Here is a 25,085-nt window from a genome sequence, read left to right on the forward strand (position 1 = left end):
CAGCCAGAGAGCAGGGCTACTAGAGAGGCCCAGCACAGGGCTACAAGGATTAGGGATGCCTTGAGGGAAGAATTTGAGGCTGAAAGCCAACAATAATGTTTGCTGCCTTGCATGGGAGTGAATTGCACTGCTTACACTGTTATTCTATTATCCATAATAATAATATGATTTGTAGTGCCTCTTTCTTTACTGGGCTAAGGTATCTTTCACTATCTGCTATAATAAAGACTGTTTTCAAAGCCAAGAATTGTTTTATTGAAAAGAAAAAAACTTCCTTGACAGACAGACAGACACACAACATTTCATGAACACAAGAGGGCAGGGGTGTTGGATGTTGAACTGTACAGTCACAAGTTTGCATATGCCCTGTCTGGATTGCTGTTTAATGAATCCTGCACTTCAGGGTTCATATACTGCATGGTGATGGGGGTTGAATGCAGAGGGTAAGGGTGGTGGTAGGTATCAGGGCTGGTTGGGGAACATACAGGTGTTGGAGGCAGCTGGTGGTGGTAAGAACCTGGATGCTGGGGAAAGGTGGTTTGAGCTGACATTGGGGCACAAGGCACAAAGGAAGTAGCACGGTAGTGCTCTGCTTGCATGGCAACGAGTGACTCTATAGACTCCGCTTGGCGCTCCAGGATGCTTAGCAGCCGCTCCGTGGTTTTCCTCTTGGCCACTGCATTTCTCTTGCGTGTCCTGCTTTCTTTCTCTCGCCAATCCTTCAAGTCCTTACTCTCTCGAGCAGACTGATTAAGAACAGTTTTCAGCATGTCTTCTTTGCTCTTTCGGGGATTTTTTCTCAAATTTTGAAGCCTCTGTGATGTTGAACATCTGGGCAGTCCAGTAGTCAAGGTCACTGTAGAAACAGAAATGACAACATTTAACACGGGCAGCATTGTATCCACTATCTCCAGACATGAATTGTTACACTGAGGGAGTGAGTTCTTATTTAAGCATTCTTTTACCCACACGCATAACACTACAGAAGCCACGACATGGTGAGTGAGCAGTGCTTATATGGGGAGAAGTGGGGCTTGGGTGTAAGAGGGGAGCTGGTTGCTTCGGGTAATCTGGAGTGCTAGAGGGGTTGAGTGAAATGAAGATGCAGATGCAGGGGTGATCTTATCTCCCTATCTCTTCACTAAAGAGTCTCCCAACATTTTTCACAGGACTTAATCCTGGAAGATGTTTCCCTACTGCGAGTCACTAGGGAACAGCGGGGGGCTCTTTTAGAGCAATGTGGATTCCGCCCGGGACCCTATGCGGCTTGCCTGTGTTCAGAAATGGTCCCCCCACCACTGGCAGAAGAGTGGCGCGGACGCGTCACCGTCACTGGGACAAGGGACACAGTGGCTCTGCCTATAAACCTGCGCAGGCATATTGCCCACGCTCTGGATGAAGCTTTTGCTGAGATAACTGAGGCAGATTACCGCGACGTGATAGACCACATCAACGGGCTATTCCACATCTAGAGGCTGGCATGCATGCATCCATAACCCCCCCTCCTCTCCAGAAACATTTCACCCAGAAAATAAAAGCCGCTTACCGGTAACACGCTCCTCTGCTTGTCCTTCTGCAACTGCTGGCTGCTGCGATTGGGTGCTTTCCTCCTGGCTTGAGAAGAGCTCCTGGCTGCATGCCTCCAGGGAATCTGCGGTTTCTTCCCCCATGCCAGGAGCTTCACTCGCGGTTTACTACCCCCCCCCCGCCTCCGCCTACGCCGCCTCCTCCGCCTCCTCCTCCTGTCCCCAGCCTGCTCAGAAGTGTCCATCGTTATCCTGGGATTGGCAGTGGGGTCACCCCCAAGTATCTCATCCATCTCCCTGTAAAAACGGCAGGTCGTGGGAGCAGCTCCGGATCGTCGATTCCCCTCTCGGGCTTTGTAATAGGCACTCCGCAGCTCTTTAATTTTCACCCTGCATTGTACTGCGTCCCGATCATGGCCCCGATCCAGCATGGCCCTTGATATCTGCTCAAAGATATCGTAATTCCTACGGCCGGAGCGCAGCTGTGCCTGAACAGATGCCTCACCCCAAACACTGATGAGGTCCTGCAATTCACCAGTGCTCCATGCTGGGGCTCGTTTGCCGCGTGGAGGCATGGTCACCTGTAACTGATTAAAACTGATTGCACTCCACACCTGGCTGCAGCAAACAGGAAGGAGATTTTTAAATTTCCCGGGGCATTTACAGGGCGGGTCACCTGAGGCAAGAGCAGTAGAGTGCAAACTGATGTGCAGAGTGGCTGAACAGGAATTCTGGGATAACTACTTATTCCCTGGAGGACAGGTAAAGCGCTGGTGAGTGTCCACACCTGCTGGGCAGCGCTGCATCACCAGCGCTGCACTCCTTATACCCCTGCCGGGATGGGTTTTCAGCCAGCGCTGCAACCAGGGAGTTGCAGCGCTGGTTGTGCCCTGCAAGTGTGGACGGGGTGTTGTTGCAGCGCTGGAAAGCCTCCACCAGCGCTGCAACTTGTAAGTGTAGCCAAGCCCTTTATTCCACTTCAACTATGTCTGAGGCTTTGGCTACACTTACACTTCAAAGTGCTGCCACGGCAGCGCTGCCGCGGCAGCGCTTTGAAGCGCTAAGTGTAGTCAAAGCGCCAGCGCTGGGAGAAAGCTCTCCCAGCGCTGTCCGTACTCCACCTCCCTGTGGGGAATAACGGACAGCGCTGGGGCTTTGACTACACTGGCGCTTTGCAGCGCCGCAATTTGCAGCGCTGGAGAGGGTGTGTTTTCACACCCTGCTGCAGCGCTGCAAATTTGTAAGTGTAGCCAAGCCCTGACTCAACAACTGCCGGTGACCTCTTCACCCTTTCCTCTCTGCACAGTTCTTTAACATCCTTATTATTTTCATGACAGTGATCTCCTCACTTCTCTAAATGTTTGTAAATGCTTTAAATTATTCTAAGATTTAAATTAGGACCTGTTTCTTGTAAAGCAATCTATGAGTATAACATTGGAAAGTTAATACTAAAGAGAAAAAACAAAGCTAAAAAATTTGGTGGGGGAGAAATCCACTGGGTTTTCTCTTTCCATTTCCTTCTTTCCGAGTAAAAGGTACTGTGTGTGTGTGTGCGCACGCACACACAATCTTGATATTCTGAATTACTTTTTTCTCTGAATTTTACGTGACTGATTTTTTCATATCCTGTTTCCTACCAACTTAGGTGAAAGAGCATACTGAAGACTGGTTGACTTGATTTTGCTGGTTTCTATTAGATTACAGTCTGTCTCTGTACCACAAACTCTGGTATTTATTTCAGGTTTATTGTGTCTTTTCTGTGAATCTGAGGAAATTTGCACACAGCATATAATTTTTTTTAAATAACCGATACTCCTATTTTATGTACGAAAATGATAAAATCTGTGGTCTGGTTGAATAACACCAAGAAAATTAATTTTTTGATGTGATTTGGATAGGGAAACTAAGAATCAGACGTCTGGAACCAGTAATGTGTTTGGTGTAGATGAATGCTCCATTAATGCAAAATAATCTATTAGGAAAATGGCATGAATAAAATTGTGAATTTCATTCTCATCAAGCTACATATTTTGAACTAGGACCTGTTTACTAACTAGAAATAATTATTAATTCAGTATTCCTATTCTTATTAAAAACACAAAATAGGAGACCAATGACTGTATGTCAGACTTTTCTAACTTATCGTACCACCAAAAATGTTTCTCTGCATCATTACTTTTCAAACCGCTGTTTACTTTTTTGGTTAAGATGCTTAAGGAAGCAGATTTCAAAGTAGCAGCCGTGTTAGTCTGTATCCGCAAAAAGAACAGGAGTACTTGTGGCACCTTAGAGACTAACAAATTTATTTGAGCATAATCTTTTGTGGGCTACAGCCCACTTCATCGGATGCATAGACTGGAACATACAGCAAGAAGATATTTATACATACAGAGAACATGAAAAGGTGGAAGTAGCCATACCAACTGTAAGAGGCCAATCAATTGAGATGAGCTATCATCAGCAGGAGGAAAAAAAACTTTTGAAGTGATAATCGAGATGACCTATAGAAGGTGTGAGGATAGTTAACATGGGGAAATAGATTCAATTAGTGTAATGGCCCAATGTTCCAGTCTATGCATCCGATGAATTCATAGGCCCACGAAAGCTTATGCTCAAATAAATTTGTTAATCTCTAAGGTGCCACAAGTACTCCTGTTCTTTTTAAGGAAGCAGAGATATTGTATTGATTAATCCCTCTAAAATACACTATGTGAAGTTATGTGCACTGACAAAGCGCTCAAGAATAAACCAACAATATTCCTGCTGCTGTTCTAATTTTGTGTTTACTGTGAGCTTTTGCCAGTTGTGATATATGTTGCAATGATTGTGAGAATCAAGCAGACATTTCAGGTCCTACATAGAGATCACCAAATCTGTTGTTGAGACTGGTTAGGGAGAGAATTGGAGGGAATCAAATTTTGAGTGGATGAAGGGGAGTTGATGACTTATTGAAAAATCTGCCCATTGTTTGCTGTATAATCAGGGCACTACCAAATTCACGGTCCATTTTGGAAATTTTCATGGTCATAGGATTTTTAAAATCTTAAATGTCACGGTTTCTGATATTTAAATCTGAAATTTCATGGTGTTGTAACCATATGTGTCCTAACCCAAAAGGAGTTTGTGTGTGGGGGCGAGAGGGGGTTGTAAGGTTATTTTAGGGGTGTTGTCATATTGCTACCCTTACTTCTGCACTGCTGGCGGTGGCACTGCCTTCAGCATTGGGCTACCACGCAGCTGCCGCAGAGCTTCCTGCAGCTGCGGAAGGTTCCTGGAGGTGGCTCTGACCCAGCCCAGGAGTGGTCTGGGTAGGGGAAGAGGAAATCACATCCTCACCAGCCTGGCTTTCACACATCACCTCCATATTGGTGCACATAACAAAATTCATGTGGTGGGGATGGGGCCGAGGGGTTCGGAGTGTGGGAGGGGGCTCAGGGCTGGGGCATAGGGGGGTGTGGGCATTAGGGTGGGGCCAGAAATTAGGGGTTTGGAGAGCAGGAGGGGACTCTGGGCTAGGGTGGGGGTTGGAGGGCAGGAATGAGGGCTCTAGCTGGGGTGTAGGCTCTGGGGTAGGGCTAAAAATCAGGGGTCTGGGGTGCAGGCTGCCCTGGGGCTACGGCAGGGAGAGAGGACTCTCCCTAGTGCTCTCTCTCTCCCCTCAGCAGCACCTGGGCTGGGGAGGAGAGGCGCCTCTCCCCGCTGCAGCAGTTCTGGGGCTGGAGGAGGAGGGTTGCCTCTCCCTGCCATAGCAGGTCTCCGGCCTGGGGAGGGCCTCTCCCCTGGTTGTAGCAGGGCTTGGGCTGGGTTGGGAGCGGGGCGCCTCTCTCCCAGCAGGTCCAGGGCAGAGTTAGGGCTGGAGGAGGGGCGCCTCTCCCCTGGCCACAGCAGGTCCGGGGCTGGGCTGGGGCAGGCGGGGAGAGGCATCTCTCCCCGCCACAGCCTTAGACCCTGCGTAGCACTTAATAAGCTGCTGTGTGGCTGCGCAGTTTAGAGGGAACTTAGGTGGACACCCACATCGCCCACTCATAAGTGACTACTCCCCCACACCTCATAACATGCTATTCTCACTTCTGTGCTGCTGCTGGCAGTGGTGCTGCCTTCAGAACTGGGGGCCTGGCCAGCAGCTGCTGCTCTGTGGCTACACAGTGCAGAAGTAAGGGTGGCAGTACCATGACCCCTCTACAACAGCTTGATTTCAACGGAGGGAAACCAGATTTCACAGTCCATAATGTGCTTTTCATGGCCATTAATTTGGTAGGGCCTTATGTATATGCAACTACAGCACTCAGCCTGTTCATTTAAAAAGAAAAAAAAAATCAAAATATCGTACCAAGGAGACAAAACTGCCCCTGAATTCAGCACTCCAAGCATGAGACGTCCCTGCAGTATCTTAGCATAGCTTGCTCTGATATAAATATGAGCCCACAAGATCTTGAGAGAGCCCTTTTCCCTCTTCATTCTGGGACATTTGACTTTCCACCAACCGCTATCTTGTTATGCCTTTGTCCTAGCAAACCTTGGTCATGATGTCCACCCTCTCGGAGGATAAGCAGGCACTCTGTGTCTGAGAGTTGGATGAATGCTGCTGTGTGCATCAAACGTAGGCAGATAAGGAGAGATCCATTCTGTTTTCAGAACCAGCAGAATGGAATGTCTTGACATTTGTGAGCTTAAAAAACATAACCAGCTCTAGTAAACAATCATGTGGTGGCACGTATGTCTCCTAGTGGTCCTCTGTTGGTTGTTTGGACATGTGCTCAGCTCCTCCCACATTAAAGGGTCCTGAGATTATGAAGCTGTGCCTTTCTGCTGCACTCTACCTCCCCTGGGAAGGCTTATATAGGGCCTTTTTTATATAGGTCGCTCGGCAGGAAATGGGAATGGCAGTACCTTTTCACAGTACCCTAAGGCCAGATCTACACTACAGACTTATATTGGTATAACTGCGTCACTCAGGTGTGAAAAATCCACACCCCTGAGCGAAATAGTTATATTGACCTAACCCCTGGTGTAGACAGTGCTATGTCAGTGAGAGAGCTTCTGCCATCAACATAACTATGGCCTCTCGCAGAGGTGGATTGACTACGCCAAATGGAGAAGATCTCCCATTGGCCTAGGAGTGTCTTCACTTCAGTGCTACAGTGGTGCAGCTGTGGCCAATGCAGCATTTTGAGTGTAGACCAGCCTAAGTCTGTCCACGCTTCCCATGTCATTGTTTGTAGATTTCTGAAACAGGTTTGGCTATAACACGTTTTTTTTTTTTATAGGGAAGAATTAAAAACCACTTGGTAAGTGAACCGCTCTCCTAAACTGCATTGCCGTTTTGGCCATCTGGCATAGAGGTGGTGGAGGAGGGCATGAGAGGTCACCGTGATCTCTCCTCCAGCAATTCTATGCAGAAGGCAGTGAGCCACCTTTATCTTGGTGATCCTATATAGGGGTATCCATAAGATGGGTGTCAGTGCTCCCTCAGTGGGAAGGGGCCCATTTGCACTGCTAGTGGTGATCATCATCTGGAATGGGGGCATGCCGTGGTCCTGGCTTTCAGTTGGAGGGCTGTATTTTGGAAGCAAAAGCTGTGTTTCAGCATCTGCGTGCTATGCTCTTCGGAGATGAGCACCTGGAGTCATTATTCCTGACTGCCACAGATGTGATACCTCCAGCTACTGTTGTTTAAGCAGCATACCTTTTCTTGAGCTATAACTAATCCCCTCGTTTTTAGGCCTATACGTCTTTGTCTTCGTCATATGGTGCTTGCATGGCCAAACCCCTTATTAATATATTCAGCTTTTCTCTGTTGCCCTATAATCACCTGGCGCTTTAGAAAGAATATAAGACTTGTGGGCAGCAAAGAGTCCTGTGGCACCTTATAGACTAACAGATGTTTTGGAGTATGAGCTTTCGTGGGTGAATACCCACTTCGTCGGATCCAGACTAACACGGCTACCCCTCTGATACAAGACTTATGGGGGCATTTTCAAAGTCAACTCCTGACACTCATTGAAAGCCCCTGCCCTTTGTGCCTTTGAAAATCTCCAATGTAGTCCTTGCCCTGATTAACTTCTTATCTAGGCATGATGTGACGCACCATAGGGAGAGATGACATGCAAAGGTGAGGAAGGTTTACACAAAATAGGATTTTGAGGTTTTGGCAAGATGTGAAGTCTTTTTTCCTTCTAGGTTTTTTTGCACCATTAATTTTATTGTATTTGGTTGATGTGGGATGGCAAGAGGAAAAACAAGAGCTATTTTTGAATTTACTACAGAGTTTGGCCAAAAATTATGTGTAGGACCTACTTTTATCAGCACAGACCGCACTTGTATCTTGAGGTAGGACATTTTGAGGTGTTTCTTTTACTGGAGAAATGGCTCCTGTTTAGTATATTACTCTTGTGAGTGGCAAAGCTCAGTTAATCTGCTGAATGTTGCTTATGGAGTTTACAAAACTGTGTTTCCAAAAAGAATACAGAGGCAGTTGGAAAACTGCAAAGCAGGGCAACCTTTCAAACCATTTATCAAAGCACTTGCTTGCTAGTCCCATTTCAAGTCAGGTGAAACAATACTAAATATTGATCAAGAAAGACCCTATATTAAATGACTATGGGAAGAAAAATCAGTGCAGACCCATTAGCTTTTGTCAGCTCTTTATTTCTGTTTTTAGTTGTCACTACTAATGGATTTAGTTCAGCCTACTCCATCCCACCCCTCTCTACTGGCTGCTAACCCCTTCCTCTTGAAAGTCACTCAGTGGCTTTTTTTTTGCCGTTGGTGTATTAGTAGACTAAAAATGACCCTTTAACTTTTGACCCAGATACGAACATGGAATAATTTTTTTAAACATCTGTTGGGTGAAGGGTTGCATTTCAAACTGTTGCTAGGGTTGCATATGCTACAAAGTAAAGCATTTCAAGGAAAAGTTATGCAAGAAAATGGATTTTTTTCTTCTGTGATAAAAGCTAAGGCCAGTGTCTCTTCAAATGAGTGCCCCTGCCGAGGGGGTAAGTAGCATGGCCCCTAGTTTGAGCATTGGATTGGAAGTTATTGCTGAGTTCTATTCCCAGCTCTGCCATTGACTTTGTGACTTTAGACATTTAACTTTTATTCGTGGCCTCAATTTTTTTCTTTCTTTAAAGGAGGGCTAATGAATGTTATCTCCTTTTTTTTTTTTTTTGTAGAGGGCAAGTACTAGCAATAGGTGGAAAGTGTGATATAAATGTTCCATATTATTTATTGATCTGCCTCTTTCATTATTGTTTCTCTATATTTAAAAGCGAGACATGGTTCAAGGACAGTTACTAAATGACATTTAATTTCCCAGTTGCTTGCAAGATTTCCACAACAGAACCTAACAATTTTTAACATTGATTTAACAAGTGCAGTGGTTTTCAATTTTTTTTCATTTGCGGACCCCTAAAAAATGTCAAATGGAGGCGAGGAGCCCTTTGGAAATCTTAGATATAGTCTGCAGACCATCAGGAGTCTGTGGACCACAGGTTGAAAATCACTATTCTATAGTAACAACCACCTTTCATGGACCTCTTAGATAGTCTGTGGACTGCAGGTAGAAAACAACTGCTCTGGTGTCATGAGAGATACTGCAACATCTACTAAGGCTATGGAAGAAGTCACAATATTTGAGCTCTTCTTTTACCAGGGCAGGGAACACATAATCCAATATGAAGTCACGTGAATTCTCTAGAATGCAGTTCTGTGCTTTGCTGCACATACACTCGGGCTGTAGGTAACTTACATGTTGGGGACAATCACGGAGGAGTTGTCCTCGCCATGTCACAGGTGACAGTATGGGATCATGGTAAAAGAATGATGCAAAACCATGCCTGATGTGGTATTATAATGACCCAGATAGAACAAGGTCCCTGTACTTAATGGGTGTGCGGTGAGGGGATTCTCTCTTGACAGCAATTCATGATCTCTTGATTTTTTTTCTTGGTTTGTTTGCTTGTGGCCTAATCCTAACCTCAGTTACACAAATGCAACTCCCCACTAATTTAATTAGGAGAGTGAAATTGGTACAACAGTCTCATTGGCCTACTTTCCTTTTAATTGTTTCCACATGCCTTAAATGTGAGCTGAAAAGAGGATTGTTTACATATTCTTGAGATCCCAAATCAGTATAGGTGAATTTCATCTTCACCTGCATAAAACCCAAATTCTCCACGTCTCCTCCCTTGCAGTCGCTATTCCCGCCTGTGCCCTGGAGTATCAATGTCAGTATCTTTGTTCCATTGGCTGTAGACATCCCACACAAATAGATCTATGAAATGACAGATCCCAGAGTTCTTTCTGTGGCCCACCTCCTTTGTTGTTCTTTGTGCTGGCCTGCATGGTTTGGCTTGGAGATCAATTCTAGGGGTCGCAGGTGTGAGGTTGTCATGCACAACCCCACTGCAGGACATGAGTGGAACAGAAGGCTTTTCATGGACCCTTTGCACCAGTGGGAATTTCACCCTGACAGAATATACAAGTGTGCTAAGACTTAAATAGGAACATGGACATTGTAAAACAAACTACTTGAAAGTAAAACAAACTATCAAATGCTTAGCAGTGCAAAGAGCCAACTTTTTTGCAACGTGCTTGGTTTTTTTGTTGTTTTTTTTTAGGCCACTTACTGTTGCAGGAGAAAAAGACCTTATAACTATGGCTGTCAAGTGATTTAAAAAAATTAATCATGATTAACTACATGATTAAAGAAATTTATGATTAATTGTGCAATTAATTGCACTGCTAATAATTAGAATACCATTTATTTCAATATTTTTGCGTGTTTTCGACATTTTCAAGTAATTGAACTCAATATATAACACAGAATACAATGTGTACAGTGCTTACTTTATATTTATTTTTTATTACAAATATTTGCATTATAAAAAACAAAAGAAATAGTATTTTCAGTTCACCTAATACAAGTATTGTAATGCAATCTCTTTATCATGAAAGTTGAATTTACAAATGTAGAATTATGTACAGAAAATAATTGCATTCAAAAACAAAACAATGTAAAACTGTAGAGACTACTCGTCCACTCAGTCTTGCTTCTTGTTCAGCCAATTGTTCAGAGAAACAAGTCTGTTTCCATTTGCAGGAGATAATGCTGCCGGCTGCTTATTTACAGTGTCACATGAAAGTGAGAACAGGCGTTCACATGGCACTCTTGTAGCTGGCTTTGCAAGGTATTTACGTGCCAGGTTAGCCTATCTGGCACGTAAATACCTTGCAAAGCCAGCTACAAAAGTGCCATACAAGTGCCTGATCTCACTTCCAGGTGACATTGTAAATAAGGAGCCGGCAGCATTATCTCCTACAAATGTAAACACTTGTTTGTCTCAGTGATTTGGCTGAACAAGAAGTAGGACTGAGTGGATGCGTAGTCTCTAAAGTTTTACATTGTTTTGTTTTTGAGTGCAGTTATGTAACACACAAAAAATCTACATTTGTAAGTTGCACTTTTTTGTATTCTGTGGTGTAATTGAAATAAATATACTTGAAAATGTAGACAAATAAAAAATAATTAATACATTTCAATTGGTATCCTGTTGTATAGCAGTGTGATTAAAACTGTGATTAATTGCGATCAATTTTTGTAATCACAATTTTTTGAGTTAATAGTGTGAGTTAACTGTGATTAATTGACAGCCCTACTTATAACTAAATAGCTTTTCCTTTCACTTAATTGTAATGAGGTGCCATGATGTTGGCTATTTTTTTTCTTTTTTCTTCCCTAGTTGTCCTGTATTCTTCTCCACTACTATCTGAGTCCTTCATATTCCTGCAGCATTGATTCCATGCTCTGGTAGCCTCCTGTTCAGTCCTATGAAAGATTTGCTTAGACTTAATAATGCTTTTCATTTCAAGAACCTGACACTCAAATTACATTACCTTTTGTTCTACAGCAGTTGTAAGTTTTATAGCTTGAGGGATAACTGAGGTACTGAGTAGTGAAGTGACTGATCCAAGGGTGCACAATCAGTGGTAGAGTCAAAAATGGAGTCCAGGTCTTCTGACTTAGTATCGTCTAATGATTAGAATCGTGACTCATTGTACCAATGTTTGTTTTTTACTCACCCATCCGTTCACTGAAACTCTTAAAGTATCAAAAATGATGGGCATCTAGAAAAAAGCAAAGCATGACTGTGGTGGTTGAGACCGTGTATTACTATTATCATGGTTGTTTTTACTCAGATCAAAATAAGTCTCTCTTTTCCTCCCCACTCCCAAAGATATTTGACTTGAACTAACTTGGAGCTTGATTTTGTGCATTGCTCAGCATCTCACAGGATCATGCCCTTAATTTCAAACAATAAATGAACATGTGCTTGTGAATCAAGGGTCATGTTTAACCAGGCAGAAGCCTTTTTTCACTCTGTCCTTGTAACTGAGATATGACATGCCAGTTTGCAGAGGAGGAATTCAAAACAGAAGAGGAAAAAGGTTGTTTTTAGTTTCATTTTTAAAAGGCAGATATTTCTCCTACTTGAATTTTCTGTGCATGTCAACCTGAGACAGGAACAGTACAAAACTTTAATATGGAGTTACAGGGGTTGTTTCTACAACTTCTGAGTTCAGAGGCTTGTTTTTTATGTGAAGGTTTATGAAAATTAAATGCTTACTGTGCAGTTGTTGCCATCATTAAAATCATTGTAAAGTGCTGTATTGTAACTGTAAAAATTACATATAGAATTTCAGCCCTATACATTAGAAACATATTCAGGGTGTGTAGAAAATTGACTCTGATTGTATGAGTGGCTATTTGTAATTTTTTGTGAGATTACAGTGGATCTAAGGAATGTGTTTTATAATAATAGCAATTGTTGGCAATGGGTTTGCTTGTTTTTTTTGTTTCCTTAAGAATTGCCTAGCAGTGTGTTTCTTTGGTAAAGTAGCCTCAGACAATTCTAATGCTCTGTGTCTTTCTGCAGCTGATTTCACTTTTTAAAAAAAAATAATGCAAGCACCTCAGCTGCACAGCTGTCATAGAATGCTGATTGCTAACCTGGTATTTTGTCCTACCTAGTTGTTATTAACTACAGAAACAATTGTACACAAATGAGGCTAATCATTTATATGTTGGATTTCTGGTTTGGTAACTTAAAACATCAATGAATAAAGATAATTGACGAAGTTCCTCTAAATAGTGCTGACTGGTGAATCATTGCTAATGGTTAACAAATACTTGGGAAGATGCAGCCTCAGCTTATCCATTTGCCAAGTAGATAATTTATGGTTACAGATTTTCATAATGCACTCTTACCCCCTTTTGGTATCAATATGCTGTAGCTTGTTACCAAGTTCTTGTGTTTTTAATTTGCAGCTGCATAGATTTCCCCTCCCACCCCCCAGGTTTACATGAAGACACTGGAACTCCTATCTAGTTCCCTTTCAGCAGTTGATGCTCAGCCATTAAGGTTAGATGGAGCTAAAGTGAGGGAGAGACTGCTGAAAGGAAAGGAAAGCACACTTTTCTCAGTGTCACTGTCTTTGAGAATGAATAGAACAGAGCCAGCCTTTCAAAGTAGCATTCGCACAAGTTCCCTTTGTATGTGGAAAAGCCTCTCTGCCCTTGGCAACCCCTGGGTGCTGCATTGCTGATTCAACAAGACATAAATGGTCACAGTAGGCTTGATTTGTTGAATTCTATGACTGTGAGCTGCTTATTTCCAGTAGTTCCTGCTACTAAGTTTTCAGATCTCCAGGAGTAGTGACATATTTGATGAGGGAAGTGTAATCCATGCTGCATTGCAAAATGTATTTTAAAAAATTCCACTCCCCAGCATTCTCTGTTTTAGTGAAAATGAATCCATTATTTAAGCAAGTGCTCCTTCGCTCGAGTGCATTTCTGAGAGATTACTGCAAGGCTGAAGGCAAACTGCTCTTAAGCATTCAAAAAGTGCAGTTTCCTCCAAATTGCCGTACCTGGAATGTCTCTTGTTGCTCTTATGAAATAGACATTTTATAAAGTAGGGGAGGAGGAACTTGCATTTAGGAGGAATTATTTATATTGGCTTGCCTTCCTTGAGAACCAGCTCAAAAACACTGAGTCTAGGTTTCTGAAATTGCTTCATAATTCAAATGATTACAATGCTAGGTGGTGAGTGAATGCTGGAATAATATGTTTGTTTGCAGCAACTACTGCCTCTTAACAGAACAATACTTTCAACTCAGTCATTTTTTGGGAACCTATTACGTTTATACTCTTCCTTATGGTGCTGGTGATGCAACCAATATCTCTAGAACAGCAAGGATTCAGCTCTGACCCTACTTTAAAGCTCAGTGAGTTGAGCAGAATAGTCTGATGGCTTCATTTTTGCATGGCAAACCTGAATGTGCTCTCAGTACCAGACGAATAGCCAACATTTTCACAGCTGGATCCCTAATGTCAACCGGAGTTCCAGGTGCTTGGCATGTCTGAAAAGAAGACTGCTTATTCTACTGCCTAAATATGGATTTTGGTACTTAACTGCAGGCACCCAAGTTTGACTGTGTATCTGTGTCATCTAGCTCTTTGGATTTACTTTCACCTGGACAACTGCCTTATTAGGTCAAAGTGAAACACTGCAGCCCCTGGGAGCAAATGAGACGTTCAGATGTGCCTGGTACAGCATGCGTCACCTACAGGCGCTGTACAACATTCCAATGGGTAATTTATGAGCGTCATTACCAGAGGGTTTTAGAACACTGGACAAGTGTAGCATCTGCTAATGATGCTGCAAAAAGTGCACCAGTTTTCACTGGTGCCATTTCTTGGAACTTCATTATAAATCTCATGTTATGATGTTTAATGTTTTTCTTCAAGTTCTGAACTCTGGAGTAATGTGAATACACCAGAATGTCAGCTTTCATTTATAAAAAAAAAAAAAAAGTCTAGCCCTCATGGTGCGGGTGAGAAGCTTGAAAATGGGAACTCCTAAAGGTTCACAAGCTGGAAAAGAAATAAAGAACTCTAATAGACTTGAAAAAACATGATTTTTTTTTTGTAGCTTATCTCATGATTTATTGGATGTATATGTGAGCGGAGTGTGTGTACTGACTTATGATTTTTGAACACTTGGGGCTGGCAATACTGAGTGTGACTTCTTTGGAGGGTTGGGTCTTATAACATTCCCCTCAACCCACAATCTGTCTGTCTCTGAATGCGTCCTCTTCAGGTTTTTGTAAAGACCCACAACTGACTCCCTTGGGAGTGGGGAGAGTGGGAGGATAGAGAACTCTCTTGACAGCTCGGTTCTCTGAAAATAGTGGAGTCTAAATAGCAATCTGTTAAGGAGTTCTGTTTGGAAACAGATCCCTAAAACCTGGATTGGGGCATCTGTCTATGGGTCTGTGACCTCTGCAACACCAGAGAAACCTAAGCAGTGGATGTGTTTTTGAAGCTCTAATCCAGTGGTTTTCAACCTTTTTTCATTTGCGGAACCCATTTTGAATGGAGGTATGGACCCTATGGCAATCTTAGACATAGTCTGCAGACTCCCAGTTGAAAACCACTGTTCTATGGTAATGACAACCTTTCGCAGGCCCCTTAGACATAGTCTTCGGACCCCCAAGGGTCCATGTACCATTGGTTGAAAACCACTCTAATCCATTCATTTGGCTGTAACTGTGATCCTCCCAAGATTCAGGATCATGCAACAACTGCCCTTAAATAGCACTCTGCCTGTTCAAAAGCTATATGGGTACTAGATCCTCTCAAACCTCCCTGTGAGGTAGATATGGTATTAGCTCCATTTTACAGAGTGGAAACTGAGGTAGAAAGGTATACGAACTTGCCCCAAGCCACACAGCGTGTCAGTGGGAGGTAACGTTTAAGGTAGTTTGAAGACTTAAGTTGGTATACCTTTTTTAAGTTGAGGTGTCAGAAGGAGGTGAATGTTAGCATGAGGAGGAGTGGGAAGCGGGTTGCTTTGAAGTATACATTTTTTACGTTCTTAGCATCTATAACCGCTTCAAGCGCAATCATCTCTTTTCTGGCTTTTCTGCTAGCCTCTGGGCCATTTGGAGGTGGTACATAAGTTGCATGTTGGTAAATCATTGGGAGTTTGTTACAATATATATTTATACACTATATTATCATCATTATTTGGTAAGAGGGTTGTGGGTTTTTGTTTTGTTTTGATACTTCCCACTGACTTCAGTGAGTAGTTTGACTTCGATTAATAGTAGGATGTGGCCAAAGGAGCATGGAAATCACATCAATTTAAACTAAACTTCCGAATTCTTATCCTATCCTCCTTTCTGTGCTAGATACAAGGTAGGTCACTTGCTGCCAGTTACTCTGGGGCAATGGTGGGGATGGGGTGGCAAGTACCTGTACTAGCTAAATCTCTCTTCTTTCCCTTATTTTTCTCTCTCTCTCCTCCCAGCTACCCAGAGATGTGAACCTTCAACCTTCTTATCCAGTAAAATGCCTCTACTAGTTGATGTCCAGGAGAGGTGCTTTAGCTGGTAATGTAGCAGGTTCAATGTATTCTGAGCCATTTCCTAGCTATGGATGGCAGTATCATTCAGGACAAAGCAGGACATTGCTGTGGTCTATCCCAGCCTCAAGTTCTCCAAAACTACCCTTAATTCAGACTGGTCTTTGAGCGATAGAGAAATTCAATCCTAATGCCATAATTTTAAGGTCTGACAATGTGGGACTTATCGGGCTTGAACCAAGTGATGAACTTGCTTGATAGCAGGGAAATCTTTCCCCACCTCCACTCCCTAGTGGAATAAAGCTCCTAGATCAAATTCTGCTCCTACTCATGCTGCATAAGCTTTGTAGTTGCTCAGGTACCTTCCATGTTTATTGCCAAGGTAGGTGTAAATCTGGAGCACATCGATTGAAGTTACTGGAGTTACTCATAATTTAACGCTATTCAGATTCTGGTTTCTAGCTCTATTGGATCATGAGATGTCTACCCTTACATTTGTTACCAGTCAAAGACCTGTCCTGGCTTTACCACCGTGTAACTCTGAGGGGAAATACCACTTTTTCGGGGGAGGCGGTCATAGAATCATAGAATATCAGGGTTGGAAGAGACCTCAGGAGGTCATCTAATCCTACCCCCTGCTCAAAGCAGGACCAATCCCCAACTAAATCATCCCAGCCAGGGCTTTGTCAAGCCTGACCTTAAAAACCTCTAAGGAAGGAGATTATACCACCTCCCTAGGTAACCCATTCCAGTGCTTCAGGAAAGAGGGAAAGAAAAGAGCATAATTTTTTATTTTTTTTATTTTTTATGTCAGAATATTTTATGTTTAAAGGCAACTATTTGAGCTATTTATCTCAGTGTACCTATTTATCAGATGGCTGTGCATTTATTGTTGAGATATCAACCTTGTGTGTGTACACTTCCTATTTTAGTAACATACTACATGATTTTTCTTGCATCACAAAATGATTTCGTTCCTGCGCATCTCAATGCTTGACTTAATATACTCCACATTAACTGTGGAGTAGCTACTGCTGCCTCCATAATATATCTGAAATAATACAAATAATATTACCGAGACAAAGTTACTTTTTAAAGAATATTATTAAGGTTGCAAAGTCAAGCACTCAAAAGTTAGGAAATGCCACAATTATGGATACTTCTGCAACTGTAATTTTCCCCTCTTTTGCCTCCTTATTTTGTCTTCCTTATACATTATGATACAATCTTATTACATGATTACGTATTATTGTTTCCATAGGACCCCTGTCTGATTCAGTGCACAGGCTGGACGGTGCTCACTGAATGACCTGCTATTTTGTTTTCTGCTTTTTGTTCAATATGTAGTTCAATATGTAGCCCTGTTCCTTATTTATTGCAAGCTAATCCTGTGCACTGAATAATGCAAAGGTCCTGTGGGGGGGGGGGGTATGTGATCACTTAATAAGACTGTGTCATAACACACATGCACAAGGGGGCTGAATTAAGGTTGCACAGGCAACGTTAATCTGGCGTTTTCCAATTTCTATAGGCTTGACTGAGCTTTTGTGTGTAATTTCCTAGATTTTTTTTTTAAATTAAAAAAAAAACATACTGAAAAAACCCTGAAATTCTTTGATGTGGCGTCATATTGACACCCACATGGGTCATCAACAGAGTTAGAACCTTTAGATACACTGCCCAGACCTCTGCCACTTGAGTTTATGGAATAATTGATGGCAATAGGTTGTCCTTGTACTGTTGACCAGCACTAGAGAGGGTGGAGGGTCTTCCAAGGTTTTCCAGTGGCTTCGTGTATATTTATTGACAGCAGAGGAATGGTGAGACTTGGGAATTATAAATTCCACTTCAGGTTCTGAAGGGATGCATGGTCTAGTGGGCACAGACTCTTACCTGTTCTCTACAAGCATAACCGCTTCTTCTCCATTCCTTCCATACTGGCCTTGTCTTAGCTTCTTTGCTCCTGGCTCCTCGTCCGATCTGTCTCCCCATTTCCCCTTGGTTCCCAGTCCTAGTCTTTCTCCACAAACTCTTCATCCAGTCTCCGTCTCCCATGCCTCTCTCTGGCTCCTTGCTCAAGTCTTCCCCCATCCTTGGCTTCTTGTCCCAGTCGCTTTGCCCAGCCAGTTTCAGTTCTTCCCCTTGACTCCAACATCTTGTCAGATCTGTTTCCCATTGCCCCCACACTGGTTCCTAACTCCAGTTACCTCGTCCAGCCAATCGGAGTTTCTCTTCTCTTCCCTCCCGCCCAACCTCTGCCATTCTGGGTATGTCTACACTACCTGCCGGATCGGCGGGTAGCGATCGGTTTATCAGGGATCGATATATCGCGTCTCATCTAGACGCGATATATTGATCCCCGAACACGCTCCCGTCGACTCCGGAACTCCACCAGAGTGAGTGGCGGTAGCGTAGTCAACAGGGGGAGCAGCGGCCGTCGATCCCGCGCAGTGAGGACGGGAGGTAAGTCGAAATAAGATACTTCGACTCACGTAGCTGAAGTTGCGTATCTTACATCAACCCCACCCCCTAGTGTAGACCAGGCCTCTCATTAGACTCTTGGTCCTAATTCATTCCTTTCCATCCTGCTGGTCTGGCTTTTGTCTAACTCTGCTCTCAAATCATACAGCTTCCTCCTTCAGTGTGCCAGCAGGCAAGTCACTGAGAGCACAGGAGAGAGAGTCTTCTCTGGAGTCAGTTCCATTGACTGGCCCCACCCTACCCTGACCCAGAGCAGCTATTACAGGGAAAGTCAGGCTTCACCCCATAACCCTAGGATGGAAGAAGCATGCAGTCACTCTGTGGCGATGGCACATGTACAGTTTGGTTAGCACATGGAGCTGTCAGAAGCTTGAGCATGCTTAGTGAGGATCTGCTAAAATCTAAGAAGTCTCTACTAAGCATGTGTGAACTGAGGTGTGGTTTGTTTGTTTGTTTGTTTTTTATTTTATTTTAAGGTCTATAATTTGGCCAAAATTGGGTACTGCAAAAGTCGTATTCCTGATGCAAAGGCTACTCCTACCAAATTTCAAGTCCTGCTCCAAAGCATAGGAGTGCTAGAGCTGTTCATAGAAAAGGTCCCCAGAATATTTTAAAATGGGAAAAACATTTCTTTCCCTTGCCTCATTATTTAAAAGGGCTCTCAATTTTGATTGAAGGTTTTTTGGTTTTTTTGTTTTTGTTTGTTTTTAAATCTGCCTCGCCAATAACCAGCATGTAAACCAGCAACTGAATACAGGGTCTTATAATGGAAAGTGTCAGGCAGCCTTAATAATAGGTGGCACTATCAGCCCTATTTATAATATATAATAAAAAAGTGAGAAGCAGCAGTTTTGTAATCCAAAGGGCAATGATGCCCACTCCTTTTTATTGTGGGATTTATTGCTCACTATAAATACAAAGAGTAGGGCCTTCAAAAACTAAATCACTTTTTCATACTTTCTACATTTTCTAAAAAAGAAATTCCGACAAATATATATGCTATGTTAAATGTGGCCTGTTAGGGCAAATTTTAAATAGGGGTGAGGAATCGTCCCCCGCCCACCTCCTTTGAATCTTGTGAGAGAAGATTCATAATGCCTTATTTAAAAAAAAAATCTTTACATATATTTGTTACATACATCTCACACATGAATGCCATGTTTTTTGACAGAATGGAGGCATGAAGTATGTCATATTATTGAAAACTTTATAGCCTTTTTAATATTTATCACTTCAGAGTGTAAATCAGTTTTGGTCACTAGCAAATTATAACTCACTAGAAATATATTAAAAGGGAGAGAACCAGTCTAAAGATTATATTCTCCTCATTAGGGTGATCAGATGTCCCGATTTTATAGGGACAGTCCCGATTTCGGGGTCTTTTTCTTATATAGGCTCCTATTACCCCCTACCCCCGGTCCCGATTTTTCATACTTGCTGTCTGGTCACCCTACTCCTCCTGGACATGGAAGAGGAGACATCCAATAATATTGAGTCCTTTTGCACCTAACCTTTAAATTCTTCTGTAAAACAATAACCTGTGAAAAACAGGACTGGATAAGATTACTGTTTCTAGCCTTGAGAGGACGCATTGTTAAGGAGTTTGAAACATTCCACTGTTAAGATTATCAGGGAGTTGTTATCCACTCCTTAGTCATTTGTTTCCTAGGAGACAAATGTAATCCAAGCATTTCTCCCCCTACCCCCCTTCTCTTTTTTGATTGGAGACGCTATTGACTTCTGACACTGGAGGAGTTAGTGGAGCAGCACACCAAATGTCATAAGATGGAAATTAATCACTAAATGATTGGTCATAATTCCACTGACTTGCTTTCTGATGGAAAACTAGTCCTTCAGCTAAACAGCCAGTTAAGAAACTCTTCACTCTCTGATTGTCAAGAAGTATACTCTTAACCAAATGTTGCTTCATATTTTTTTTGAATACATACCCTGTTTCTGCTGTGACTATGCTATTACTAAAAAAAACCAAAGGCCATACATTTAAAATGAGATACAGATGCTAAAAAATTATTTGCTAAATTGCAAACTCAGATTCAGTGACGATTTCAAGAAAAACTCTTCAGTCAGTGTTTCCTTTTCATATAGGATCAACCTAACTTGTCTCTTACAGATCTTGCCTCCTTCACCTCCCCCACTGGTGCAATTTCATATCCTTAATTGGAATTATTCCTCATCTACACAGATGTAAATGAGAGCATCAATGAACCCAATATATATAATGTACAAAACTTCTTTCTTATTGGTTATTTTATGAGAGACCTAATCCTGTAGGATTCTCAACTTCCATTAACTTTGGAAGTTATGGATGCACAGTAAGTAACAGGAGGTACTTGGCAGCTTGTACCTTTTAAAAAAAAATCTCTGTGCTGTTAGATTTAAAATCAGAATATGTATAAACAGTATTTCAAAGTTACTACGATTACTAATTTTTCCTCCCAAATGGACAAATGTCATGAATATGAGATATTATTTTCCTTAGATTTACTCCCTTAAAACACTTCCTTCTCCTTGGTGTTTATGCTGTTCAGATAAAACCGCACGTGTTTCTCATAGCATAAATCCTCTTGCCCCCTTCCCATTCGCTAACATCTTGAGGTGTCCAGAACTGTCTGCAGCTTTTGGGGCATGACCAGTGTTGTACAGATGGAGACAATTGGCTTCTTGTTCTTCGGGGCAGACAGCATATGCAGGCCATTTTTTTCTCTTTCACATGTGTGTCAGTGACTACATTCTGAAGTGATTGGCTGTATAAGTACCTAGGTATCTTTGCTATCAACCTACCTTAGGTCTCTCTCTTGATATTTACTGATTCTAAGGTATCTCCCTCCTATTGAATATTTGTATTTTTCAGGTTGTATTTTTGTTGTACATTTCCAGGATTAATCTCATTTTACTGCTTGTCCCTGTTCTTAATGTGTTTGTATTTCTGTCTCGACTTTTTAAGAGGCCAAGCTCCCTCAACTGCCGCTTACTACTTCATGTCAGGGAATACTCACCACCTTATAGGGCCATATCCTACGTTTGCAACACCTTCCAGTTCTGTATAATTAGTTGGTTTACTGTTTGCTGTTAGATGCTCTGTATCTGATGAAAACACAGGCATCCAAGTTCTAATTTAACCACCTTGTAGAAGAGTCTTACTCTGCTAGAAGCTACATACTAAAGGTCACAACAGGGTAATCAGCATTAACATTTTTTCATTGAGATATTAAGTGTAATTACTCTTGTGATAAGAAACTCATATTTGCAATCCTTGGTGCGTCTCTGAACAAACAAATTTTCAAGTAAACCTGGCTCTGTTTTGAACTGATGTTTGACATCTGGTATAATGTTTGAAGACTGAATGCAAAATGTCAGTTATCAATTCGGATGCTGCTAAAAAGCACAGCTAGTTTCACTGAACCCTGAATCTCAAGCTCACTGCGGTAGTCTAGTGTATCACAGCATTTTTTGAATACTTCATATGCAATAATTTTCAGTACATAAGTGAAGTGTAGTCTCTTTTTGGTAGACCAAAAGCTGTGTATGTGTATATAACCAAAAATAAATAATGGCATAGAGAATATAAATAGTGTAAGTAACTGTATAATAGACACATAAATGTACTAAAGTAATGTTAAAAGGATCTCTTGAAGCTTGATTGCCCTTAAATGTAACTTTCAAAAAGTTTTTCCATGTTCTGGATACTAAGGATTACAGCAAGTTTTTCCCTCTAAAAATGCTCTCTGCTTTGTAAATTCTTCTTAAAAGGACTATATTAACATCTTTCTCACTCTACCTAGTGGGTAGAAGACAGGACTGGGACTCAGGAAAACTGGGTTCTGTTCCTGGCTCTGCCACTGGTCTGGTAGGTGACCGTGGACAAGTCACTGTCCCACTCTCTGCTGTCCCTATCTGTAAAATGGGAATAATGGTACTGACCTTTGTAAAGCGCTGGAAGATGTATAACTGAAAAATGCTACATAAGAGCTGAGTATTATAATACAGCTACACTGACTTAAAATGCTTTTAAATGATTTTGGTGACTGACTGAAATAAAAGGGCTTGTAAGTAGACAGATGGAAATTAGTCAGGCTTTTAGTTTTGGACTCTCAAGCAGCCATTGTGTTAAACTCTCTGAACATGGAAACATCAGGCCATTCCATTGCCACTGCTGGAATATTGTTGATACATGGGTACAATATGTACAATCTAAGACAGAAGTCTCCAAAATGTGGGGCGTGCCCCCCTAGAGAGGCATGGAGGAAAATTCTGGGAGGTGCAGCTGAGGCCCCAGCCAGCCTTCATACGGGGTGGGGATGGGGTGCCACCCAGCTCTGCTCCTGGCTCCAGTCCCGGCCCTGGCTGCCAGTTCTGCGCCTGGGGCCCCGCTCCTGGCTCCATGGCTGGGGCCCTAGCCCCTGGCCTCAGCTCCACTCCTGACCCTGGCCCCACCCCCAGGTGTGGCCCCAGCCGCTGCCCCCTTACCACTGTCCACGTTCCCCCTCCCGGAGCCATGGACCCACTCCTGGCCCCAGCTTGAGGAGGAGTAAAGAGGCGGGCGTGAGGTAAAAAGTTAGGGGACCACTGAGCTAAGATCATCCTGGAAAGCCCATCAAGCATAGGGTCACAAGGATTCTTCCTAACTTGTGGTAAAAGTGAGAAATACTCCTTCTGTAGGATCAACAGAGTGGTAGGCACTTTCCAGACATAATCCAGGGAGCCTTACTTCACTTAAGACAACATATAGGCAAACAAATAGGATGTAAAATGCAACAAGACTGAGGCAGTATGCTTGAACACCCATACGTGTGTCTACAGCTGTATCTATTTTGCAAGCTTAAGGGCTGGATCCCACAATGAGCTCCAGGAAGGTAGAAGACTGCTCTCAGATGGGAGTCCATTGCAGTGAGTGGGGCTTTGTGAAGGCTCAAGGATCTACTCAAACAGATCCAGATGCAGGAACAGGGTCGGGGGATTGTGAGTTTGGAGGAAGGTTTGTAAGAATCTTGTATATTGTGTAAAGAATCTTGAAGTATCTTTGTAGGATAAGGCAACATTTTGAAAGTTGATGATGTTCCACAAACATGACAGGGTTTCCAAAAGCAAAAGTGGTTCCCCCCCCCCCAGCTTTAGTTATGTACTAATTTCAGAGTGCTGCTTTTTTTTTTTTAACTCCACTGCGGACACATCATAACACATAGTTTAATATACTGATGATCTTACTTTACTAAAGTAAAGGCTTGGAAAGACGAGATTTTTGTCGCTAAATGTTAGTAAACATCAATTTCACTGTGTACACACAAACCGACAAGAAAATATTTCCATCTGTGATCATCAAAATTTACAGATAGGCAAAGCAAGAAGCGTTTTTCTTTAGAACATTAGAGTTTGATTCAAGGATATTTACTTTGTATATTTTGACATGATGTTGACAACTTGTGTTTTACCTGTTATGGAGCTTTAACTTTTTGAATTTCAGCATCTACTGTCCTTATATAATTATTGTCTAGCCCCCCCCCCCATGATGAAAATAAAAAAAAGCTTAAAAGAAATAATTTTGCAGAATTGTGAAAAAATAAATTGATTAAAATAGAACAAAATGGTTAAACAAACATTGATATTTGTTGAAATTATTAAAAAAACAAAAACAAAAAATTGAATTCTGCCAAACCTAGATATAGTACTGAGAAAGAGTAAGTGTCAAGAAATTGTAGTGTAACTTGACTATTTCCAGAAGGGGGGGAAAAACAGCTAACGTTTATCCAAAAATCTTACCAAAATGACTTCAGTATGGTAGGCTACTTGAAAGCCTGCAACCTCTGTAGCAATCAGTAACTAGAACAGCTGTTTATTTATGAGTTTCTTTTACAGACCTACCTATCTTGTTTTGGACACTTTTAGTGAAAAAAATAGCATCCTATTCTGTGTCTGAACTGACATTTTTCTAAGTCAGTTTAGGACTCGCTTTACATCTTTTTAAAGAGTTCAAACCGAACGATTCAGAATATCTGCACTCTGACCTTTGATTGTACTGATACAAGGATTGCTTTGATCTACAGAATAAATATTGAATTTTGGTGTAGGCTTCCCCATCACAGACTGACTGCTAGAGTTTTCAGTGTGTCCAGAAAGGTTAATTAAAGTTGCTGCTGATTTAACCAATCAAAATTCCTCAATAGCCTTAAATGACTTAAACTCTGATTATATTGGATTTTTTTGGTTTTGTTTTCTCAGAAAAATAGTGTATGGATTAATTTTCTTTTGTAGTAGAATTGCATGGATGTCATGTGGCTGAAGGATTAAGTCCTTTTATTTTTAAAACAGTTGCTAGGGTGTTTTAAACTCTTCCTTTTTATCCCTGTTTCCTGTTTTTTGTTTTTTGTTTTGTTTTTACAAGCAAAACAAAAAAATAACATTGTATTCACTTTTAAAGGGGAATCTATTTGTCTTCAAAGTTGACATGGAAAAATAAGAAATTGTAGTTCTTCTAGTTTGGAGTAGGAGGGAAATTTCCAGATATTATTGAATCGTTTCACCAGCATTAAGAATGTAAACAGTGACAATAGTTTGGTTTTTTTCCCTTGAAAACCTTATTTTAAATAAAATTTGAAATATTTCATTATTGGAGTAATAATCTTTGGCAAAC

At 41.9% G+C, this 25,085-nt stretch overlaps 1 protein-coding gene and 1 long non-coding RNA gene across 9 annotated transcripts in view; one reads left to right on the forward strand and one right to left on the reverse strand.

Moving 5' to 3' along the window:
- The window catches only part of FOXN3 (forkhead box N3), a 318,212-nt gene that overhangs the window by 159,309 nt on the left and 133,818 nt on the right, over positions 1-25,085 (forward strand). The window lies entirely within an intron of this gene.
- The window catches only part of LOC123369298, an 85,853-nt gene that overhangs the window by 59,747 nt on the left and 1,021 nt on the right, over positions 1-25,085 (reverse strand). The window lies entirely within an intron of this gene.

Source organism: Mauremys mutica, chromosome 4 (genome assembly GCF_020497125.1).
Source record: "Mauremys mutica isolate MM-2020 ecotype Southern chromosome 4, ASM2049712v1, whole genome shotgun sequence".
Lineage (NCBI taxonomy): Eukaryota > Metazoa > Chordata > Testudines > Geoemydidae > Mauremys > Mauremys mutica.